We start from the raw sequence: 8,848 nt of genomic DNA, 5'->3' as shown, positions 1-8,848 counted from the left end.
AATTTTTCTTTATTTTTATTAGATGGTAAGGCGTTGTATTTTTTCGAGGTTTGAATGATTGACTAAAGCTTGAATATAAATGGTGTGTCTATGTATAATTAGTAATAAATGTAACTAGTTATTTTTATTTGTGGTACAATATAAACGGATATATACCACTCGTATTTCATACGCTGATATATATATCAACACATTGTGCATACCACGCAATTCTAGGAACTCACGTTATGTGGTGTCATATCAGAGCTATATCCAGGCCCCGATCTATTATGAGGCCGGAGAAACAATGGCCTCAGGGTTTGGCCTAACAAAGGGCCCAAAGTCTTGTAAAAAATTTTATATATATATATATATATATAAATTAATGGTTGTTAATTAAAAAATGTTAGCCGATACATTTGCTAAATTGAAAAGGACAATATTTAAAAAGTCACATCTTTTATGTTTGTTGGTTGTCACTTGTCAATATAAAAAATTTATCTATCCTCTTCACATGTCTTTTTCTTTTTTTTAGATATTCTTCGTCAAACATTTTTGACACTTCTGATCGACTTTATCGTCATCACCAGTTGTTAAAAATTAAAAGCAATTATATTTTCGGAAAGCATGTTACGTTTGGCACCATATTAAAGTGTTTCTCAAAACTTATGACAAAACCGCCACTACATTGACCAGCTATATCTCCATCGGCTTTGGCCCAAATTTCAAATCAGGTATGGATTTGGAAATATAACGATGAGATATATCTTTTCATATCAATTTTGTGAAGTTTTGGCACAACCGGAAATTCGGTAGTCACTAGTTTGTTCGGATTCCGGCCGGTTACTGCTGCTTCCACCGCCTGTCTTCCGAATTTGGAGTGATTTAGGTTCGTTTTTCAGTTTTCCTTGGGCCCATTTTTCGATAATCGTCTCAGGCCCCGTCTAACATAGGTCTTGCTCTAGCTACATAAACGCCACATGGAAAAATGACTAATTTTTTTTTACAAAAACTATTGGACCAAAATTGTAAAAGAGGTATACACGCAAGACCAAAGTTACAATTTTTCTTTTATCAAGGTATAAAACACAACGAGATTTAGTAATACTTGTAAATATCATTGGTATTGGTGGTGACATAGTGTGAATAATGTTTAGTACTCATGAAATGAAATATGATGACCAAGTCATTGTTGGTTGCCAAGTTTGAATTTTGTTCGGAGTTGGTTGGTGTTCGTCGTTGATTTATGCTCTTTGCGGATTTTTTGTGGAAGACGTGGAAAATGTAATTATTGTCAAATATTGGAATCTCATTTTCATTCCTTGTCTTGGAATTCATGTCAAAAATGGAGATCGTTAGAGTTTGTGACATGAATTCTGTTTGGTCTATAGCCTTTGGTAGTCCTCGTAGTGTGGATTTTTGTTATTTTTCCACGTATATATAATAAAAAAATAGAGCTTTGCGGGTTGATGTTGATTGAGCTGATGCTTTCCTCTTGTATTCGATTTGAGAAAATTATATATTTTTTTTTAATCAAATAACCCATTTTTTTTTTCATTTTTTGCATGTCCTCTTGTCCGTCAAAATACGATCTTAATCAATTAAATTGTATTTTTTATTTTGTAATCCATTTTCATCATAGTGTTGACATAGTACTGAAAAATTATGACTTAATCCACATCGAAAACTGATGATATCTTACCAAAATAGAATTATTGTTGACGAGTATTTCGTTGTTATCTATATATCATGATCATAAACCATACGTCAAATAAACTCTTATAAATGAGCAATTACAATCGAAAAAGTAAGCATCTTCTCGATTATTTCTTGTGATTGTGATAACCATCACAATTGTCTATCTTTTATTTTATAAGCATTGAAAAAATGAAACATTAGGGATAAAATTATGTGACGTGGACTGCAATTAGGCATATGCATGTGGTTCTCACGATTGATATGTTATTTTTTTCTTGATGATTGTTTGACGACAAATTCATCATCATTCATTATATCCAAGCATATAAAAAATAAAATAAAATATAAGCTATTTGAATTATTGATATACTACTTAATAAAATAATATTATGAAAATTACAGGATTCATATAGCCCATTTTGGATTTTTTTCAAATAGTCAAGTTTTAGTTTTAGTGTAATACCTTGTTTTTTTAAAAAAAAACACTTTTACCTATTTTTATTGGGGTGCAAAAGCTAATGAAAAGTTAATAAAATGGAAAAATAACAATTCATTACAATAAGATCAAATTTTAAAGGAAAATAACTTTTGGTCCACTAACTTTGCCTATTTTGTGTTTGTTCTATTAAATTTTCGAAATTTGGTTTTGATATTCTGACTTAAATAAGTTTTTGTCTTTTAATCATATTTTTCGGAGTGAGGTGGCACCAGAAATAGTATGAAACAATAAGTATATGCTGATACCGACATTCAACAGTCAAAATGTTTTTTTTTGCATGTCATGAACATTTTCTGAACAAGTGGATTTGCTGATAAAATGTCTTGACATATAAAGAAATAAATTCGATGTTGTTTGTTGGTCGATTATATAATTCAGAAGACTACAGAAATATCTGATCACTCAGTAGAAACTATCTTTCTCAGTTCGATAGACCTAAATCAGTTCATCTATCTAAAAATATGCGAGAAGTCTGCTAACATGATTTATTGAAATAATGTGATTGTTGAATTTTAGTACTTCTGAATTTTAATCGACATAAAAATTATCACCAAAACTTATAAATATCAACATTTGACATTTAAAATTTCTACACCTTTCTATATTAATAAATTACTATATATTAAATTCATATATCCCCATTCTATAGTGTTACGAAGAGAGACTTAGCCTCCCAATATTTTTTGTGGTTTCTAATATAATCCACTAACTAATAAAGTTTTCTGGTGTCGACAAATATTTTTTAGATATACGCATGCATGCCTGCAAAACAATTTTAAAAGTGCCCCATACTAATTCTCAAAAAAAAAAACCCCAATACTATCGAGTATCAAGTGCAAAAGTTGTATGAAATTTTATTTATTTTTATTAAAAAAACTCGTTTGAAAATAAAAATGGAAGACAAATTTCTCGACTCAGTTTTGGTCGGATTACTTTCACACATTGTTTATTTCTTTGCATGTTTTAAAAAATCGGGATTGTACTCAATATTCAATATAAAAATGTGGATAAAATTTTATTTAAATATTTATTTTGTCAGATGTAATAATTATCTCTGTTCGATAAAGCAATCGAAACGTAGTGATTGAGATGTTGTAAGACTTAAAGATTTGAGTTGCACCGTTATCACCAGATATAACTTTTGGTAAAGCGGAAAGCGCTCGGTTCTACACTCGATATCAGAGCTAATGTCGCAAGTTCGATTCTCATTGATTGCGATGAATGTAATTATTAAGAAGAAGATTGTTGTATGCGATAATTTTCCCTATTCGGTATAAGAATCAAAACGTGGTGCTTGAATTGTTGTACAATTTAAAAGATTTGATTTACTCTGTTACCACCAACTATTGTTTTTGGTAAAACGACACCACCAACTATTGTTTTTGGTAAAACGATAAACGCTCAATCATACACATTTACTTTAGAGTGGGAAATAAATATGTTATAAAGCCGCTCAATCTCATTTTTTAAGTTCAATTTATGTTATACCGCATTAATTACACTCTGAATAGTTAGGATTACATGACTAGTGTTTTACGATCGTGTGGGAAAAAAATTAAATAATATTTTCACTGAGTAAATAATTATAATTTCATTTGTTTTTAAATAGTTCCAAAACACTATTATAATAATAATATCACAGATATTCTTCGGTCAAAAGCCTATCCAAACACAGTCAAAATTATAAAAGCACTTTTTTTATTTAAAAAACACTTTTGATAGTTAGCTTTTTAGATAAATAATATAGAAATTTCGTCCAAGTTGTCACGCCATCGAGGTTGGTCGACAGTGACGTTATTCAACAATTACATCCGTATCATATTATAAATCAAAACAAGCCTATTATTCATAAAACCATAAAAATCATTGTCTTTACAACTTAAATAAAAATATACGGAAATGTTTTTACAACTTGAAATAATTTAAAATGTTAAAACTTAATTAAACTTCTTCAACACTTCATCATCATCATCATCCCAAAATTGGTCTTGTTCTTCTTCATCTAATTACTCCTTTAACTTATCTGGGATGGTAGATTAAGAATGTGAGTATTTTGGTAAATACTCAGCAAATGGAGGTCGTTCGAGACATATAGCAACATGTACATATACTTGAATTCAAATTTTACATAACATATCATAATTTGTATCATAACGAATATTCATACTTCATAATCATAACATATCATACTCTTTTAACACTGAAAGTCATCTCATTTCCATGGTTTCCTGATATCAATCTCCCATATGTTAATTTTCTAAGTAGTGAGGCTATGTCCAATATGTTAATCATCTATGAAGTGAGACCGTATAATGGTTATCATCTCACAGTATAAGGGTCATAGTTCGGAAATCCTTTCACATATCCAATCGAATTCTAGCAGTGCTTTAAACATATAGTTTGACAAATCTTGAAGAAAATATATCATGAATAAAGGAATTATGCTCGAAGAACTTTCAAAAACTGAAGGAAGATTCGTACACAAATTATAATTTTTTTAAACGCAAGCCCCTTCAAAGAACAAGTATGGCAAACAAAAACTCACTTATGGATATATACATAACAAAAGCTCATTTACGAAGGACAAGTGTGCAAATTATAATATAGCAAAAGCTTACTTACCTTAGACTGAAAAAAATGTGAAGAATTAGGAAACCATAGAAGAATCATACAAACAACACTTATAAAACGCAACAGCACTTTGACCGAGAAATCAATCAGTTTGCATAATTATTTGCGGCTTATTGCACAATTGGATCGAGCTCAAACCTTCACAGTACGTTCACAAGTACGTCGAATAATTTATGAACGATGAACTTTTCACGGTACGTTCACAAGTATCTTCCATAATTGGGAGATACCCGTTCCATAAATTTGAGATAATCCTTCCATAAATATTGAGATGTTTCCTTGTTGAGAAAAACTGCTGTGATATTTTCTTCCAATTAGGTAGATATCCAGCCTTAATTTATCGTGTATTTTGCACTGGATTTTGAATTTCATGTATTTATTGGCTTGAAATTCAAAATACCATTTATTGTTTAATATTTTCAATTTATTATTTTTATAATTATATCGTAACTCGAAATAAATTCTTATACATGTCTATTGCCCAAATATAAGTTTACCTTTTTATTTGAATATTTCCTTACCTAGCCTTTGGATTTCAGTTTGAATGCTCCAGCATGGCCGATATGGCTAAAGAAATCGTAAAACAAAATGGATTTTCAAATGGTGGTACTCTTTCTGGTTTGAAGTTTCTAATCTGTGTTATATCCTCATCTTATATCCAAGTTTGATTGGTCTGATGAATTTCATCCTACTTTTACTTTCAGTGATAACAGTTATTCAGGGAAAGGTTGAAGACAACGAGCTTCCAGTTGCTCAAGTTGATGTAATTATTTCTGAGTGGATGGGATATTTTTTGGTCTATGAAAACATGCTAAACACTGTCCTCTATGCCCGAGACAAGTGGCTTGTAAGTTGTTTCCCACTCTAGCAATTACTCGTGGGGACATGTTTGTAGGCATTCAGTTCTTAGTTGCATGTCAGCAGCAGCTCAAAACTAGGATAATCTTGAATTTGGTCGTTTATATAATAGCAAATATTTGGGGATTACTTGCACCATTCAGGTCCCAGAAGGACTTGTATTACCAGATAAAGCCTCACTTTATTTGGCCGCAATTGAAGATGCTGATCAAGGATGACAAAATTGAATGTGAGCCTCAACAACTCTGGCATTGATTGTTTTGAACGAATATCATATTACATAGTCTCATTTGTGCCTATGTGCTAGTTAAACTGAATTTCTGTTGTGGGGTGTCAGTGTTAGTGTAAAAGCTCATTGTGTTATGACTTTATGCTTTAATATCCATGCATTGGCATTTTATGATATTGTAGTTTGCAAAAATGTATACGGATTCGACATGAGTTGTATAAGGAAGCCAGCCATATCGGAACCCCTTGTCGATACAGTAGATCAGAACCAGATTGTGACAAATTGCCAATTACTCAAGGTTAGAAGCTTCTATTTTCCCTCTTAAAAATCATGCAGCTTCTGCATCAACTTATGCCATAAACCAGCTCTTTCTCCTATTCATGCAGACAATGGACATTTCCAAAATGTCTGCTGGGGATGCTGCATTCACTGCCCGGCCATTTAAGCTCGTCGCAGAACGCGATGACTACATTCATGTTCTTGTGGCGTATTTTGATGTTTCTTTCACCAAGTGCCACAAATTGACTGACCTTTCTACAGGCACACACTTTTTTTAATGGTTGGATCACGGTATCATGAAGATCTCTATCTCTAGCACATAAATGCATAAATAAATTGGTACTTGATCTCGACATTTTGAGGGCCATGGTTTCATCGATTGATGTCGATCTTATTGATCTTTTATGTTGTGGGAGACTGATGTCCCTTTTAGGATCTCAGATGAGATTAGAGACAAATACTAGCTATAGCAACAATATTTGTACGAAAGCAGTGATATTGAATGGCAGGAACCTTGAAAAGTTGAGCAGCGTTGCGTTCTTCTGACTGGATCCCTCTGCAAGACCCAAGTCACGTGCTACCCACTGGAAACAAACCGTCCTCTATCTAGAAGTCAACCTGACTATTTGCCAAGGGGAGGAGGTCACGGGGATGATTGCTGTTTCACCCAACAAGAAAAACCCACGCGATGTGGATATTACCTTAAAATATTCGCTAAATGGTCGACATTGCCAGGCCTCTAGAACTCAATACCACCGAATGCGCTGATTTTATGGTGCTTTCATATGGTGTCGAATTTCTTGGCTAGGTGTAGCCAAAAGCTGCTGTCATCGCACGTACAGCTGGCTCACCAATCTCCTGGAAGCTGCCACTTTCTTCACTTTCGTTATCACATTCCTGATACATGTAATTCCTATATCATGTATCTTATATTGCAGCTGAACTGTTTGTTAGAGCATGACTTAGCTGTGTAAGCCACATTTTTGCTTCGAAAGAGAATTCTACTTGGTTCAACTGCTTTATTATATTTTTTTATTCCTTTTCAAATCTATATCTATATAAATATACGAATTGAATTGTGAATTTCCTCTATTATCCTTTTATGTAATTAGTTAATTATTATTAATTCATTGACTAATTATTATTTATTACTCTTTCACTCACTTTCATGGCATGACTACAAATTATAGTAATTCTTTTATTAAAATTAATTAGTTTTGTGAAAATACCTTACAAATTATAGTAATAGTGTTATACATTCTTTTATTAAAATAAATAATCTATATCTATCTATCTATATCTATACCTCTATTATCCTTTTATGTAATTAGTTAATTATTATTAATTCATTGACTAATTATTATTTATTACTCTTTCACTCACTTTCATGGCATGACTACAAATTATAGTAATTCTTTTATTAAAATTAATTAGTTTTGTGAAAATACCTTACAAATTATAGTAATAGTGTTATACATTCTTTTATTAAAATAAATAATCTATATCTATCTATCTATATCTATATAAATATACCAATTGAATGGTGAATTTGCTCTATTATCCCTTTATGTAATTAGTTAATTATTATTAATTCATTGACTAATTATTATTTATTACTCTTTCACTCACTTTCATGGTATGACTACAAATTATAGTAATTCTTTTATTAAAATTAATTAGTTTTGTGAAAATACCTTACAAATTATAGTAATAGTGTTATACATTCTTTTATTAAAATAAATAATCTATATCTATCTATCTATATCTATACCTCTATTATCTTTTTATGTAATTAGTTAATTATTATTAATTCATTGACTAATTATTATTTATTACTCTTTCACTCACTTTCATGGCATGACTACAAATTATAGTAATTCTTTTATTAAAATTAATTAATTTTGTGAAAATACCCTACAAATTATAGTAATAATGTTATACATTCTTTTATTAAAATAAATAATACAAAAAATTAGGCTAACAGAGGTTTCGAACTTATTTTTACAATTTATGTATTCATTGATCTATATCTATATCTATATACTAATCTATATATATATATGAATCTATTCTATATCTATATCTATCTATACTAATCTATACTAATATAAATCTATATCTATATAATTATACGAATTTAATTATGAATTTCCTCTATTATCCTTTTATGTAATTAGTTAATTATTATTAATTCATTGACTAATTATTATTTATTACTCTTTCACTCACTTTTATGGCATGATTACAAATTATAGTAATTCTTTTATTAAAATTAATTAGTTTTGTGAAAATACCTTACAAATTATAGTAATAGTGTTATACATTCTTTTATTAAAATAAATAATACAAAAAATTATGCTAACAGAGGTTTCGAACTTATTTTTACAATTTATGTATTCATTAATATATATACTCTCTTTCACTCACTTTCATGCCATGACTACAAATTATAGTAATTCTTTTATTAAAATTAATTAGTTTCGTGAAAATACCTTACAAATTATAGTAATAGTGTTATACATTCTTTTATTAAAATAAATAATACAAAAAATTATGCTAACAGAGGTTTCGAACTTATTTTTACAATTTATGTATTCATTAATCTATATCTATATCTATATACTCTCTTTCACTCACTTTAATGGCATGACTACAAATTATAGTAATTCTTTTAT

The 8,848-nt window shown here is 30.0% G+C and overlaps 1 pseudogene; it reads left to right on the top strand.

Moving 5' to 3' along the window:
• Positions 1-4,980: 4,980 nt before the first annotated feature.
• On the top strand, positions 4,981-7,176 carry LOC140828698 (probable protein arginine N-methyltransferase 1; annotated as a pseudogene).
• The last annotated feature ends 1,672 nt before the right edge of the window (positions 7,177-8,848 follow it).

This window comes from Primulina eburnea, chromosome 3 (genome assembly GCF_022965805.1).
Source record: "Primulina eburnea isolate SZY01 chromosome 3, ASM2296580v1, whole genome shotgun sequence".
NCBI classification, from domain to species: Eukaryota; Viridiplantae; Streptophyta; class Magnoliopsida; order Lamiales; family Gesneriaceae; genus Primulina; species Primulina eburnea.
This window is presented reverse-complemented; position numbering and strand designations above follow the sequence as displayed.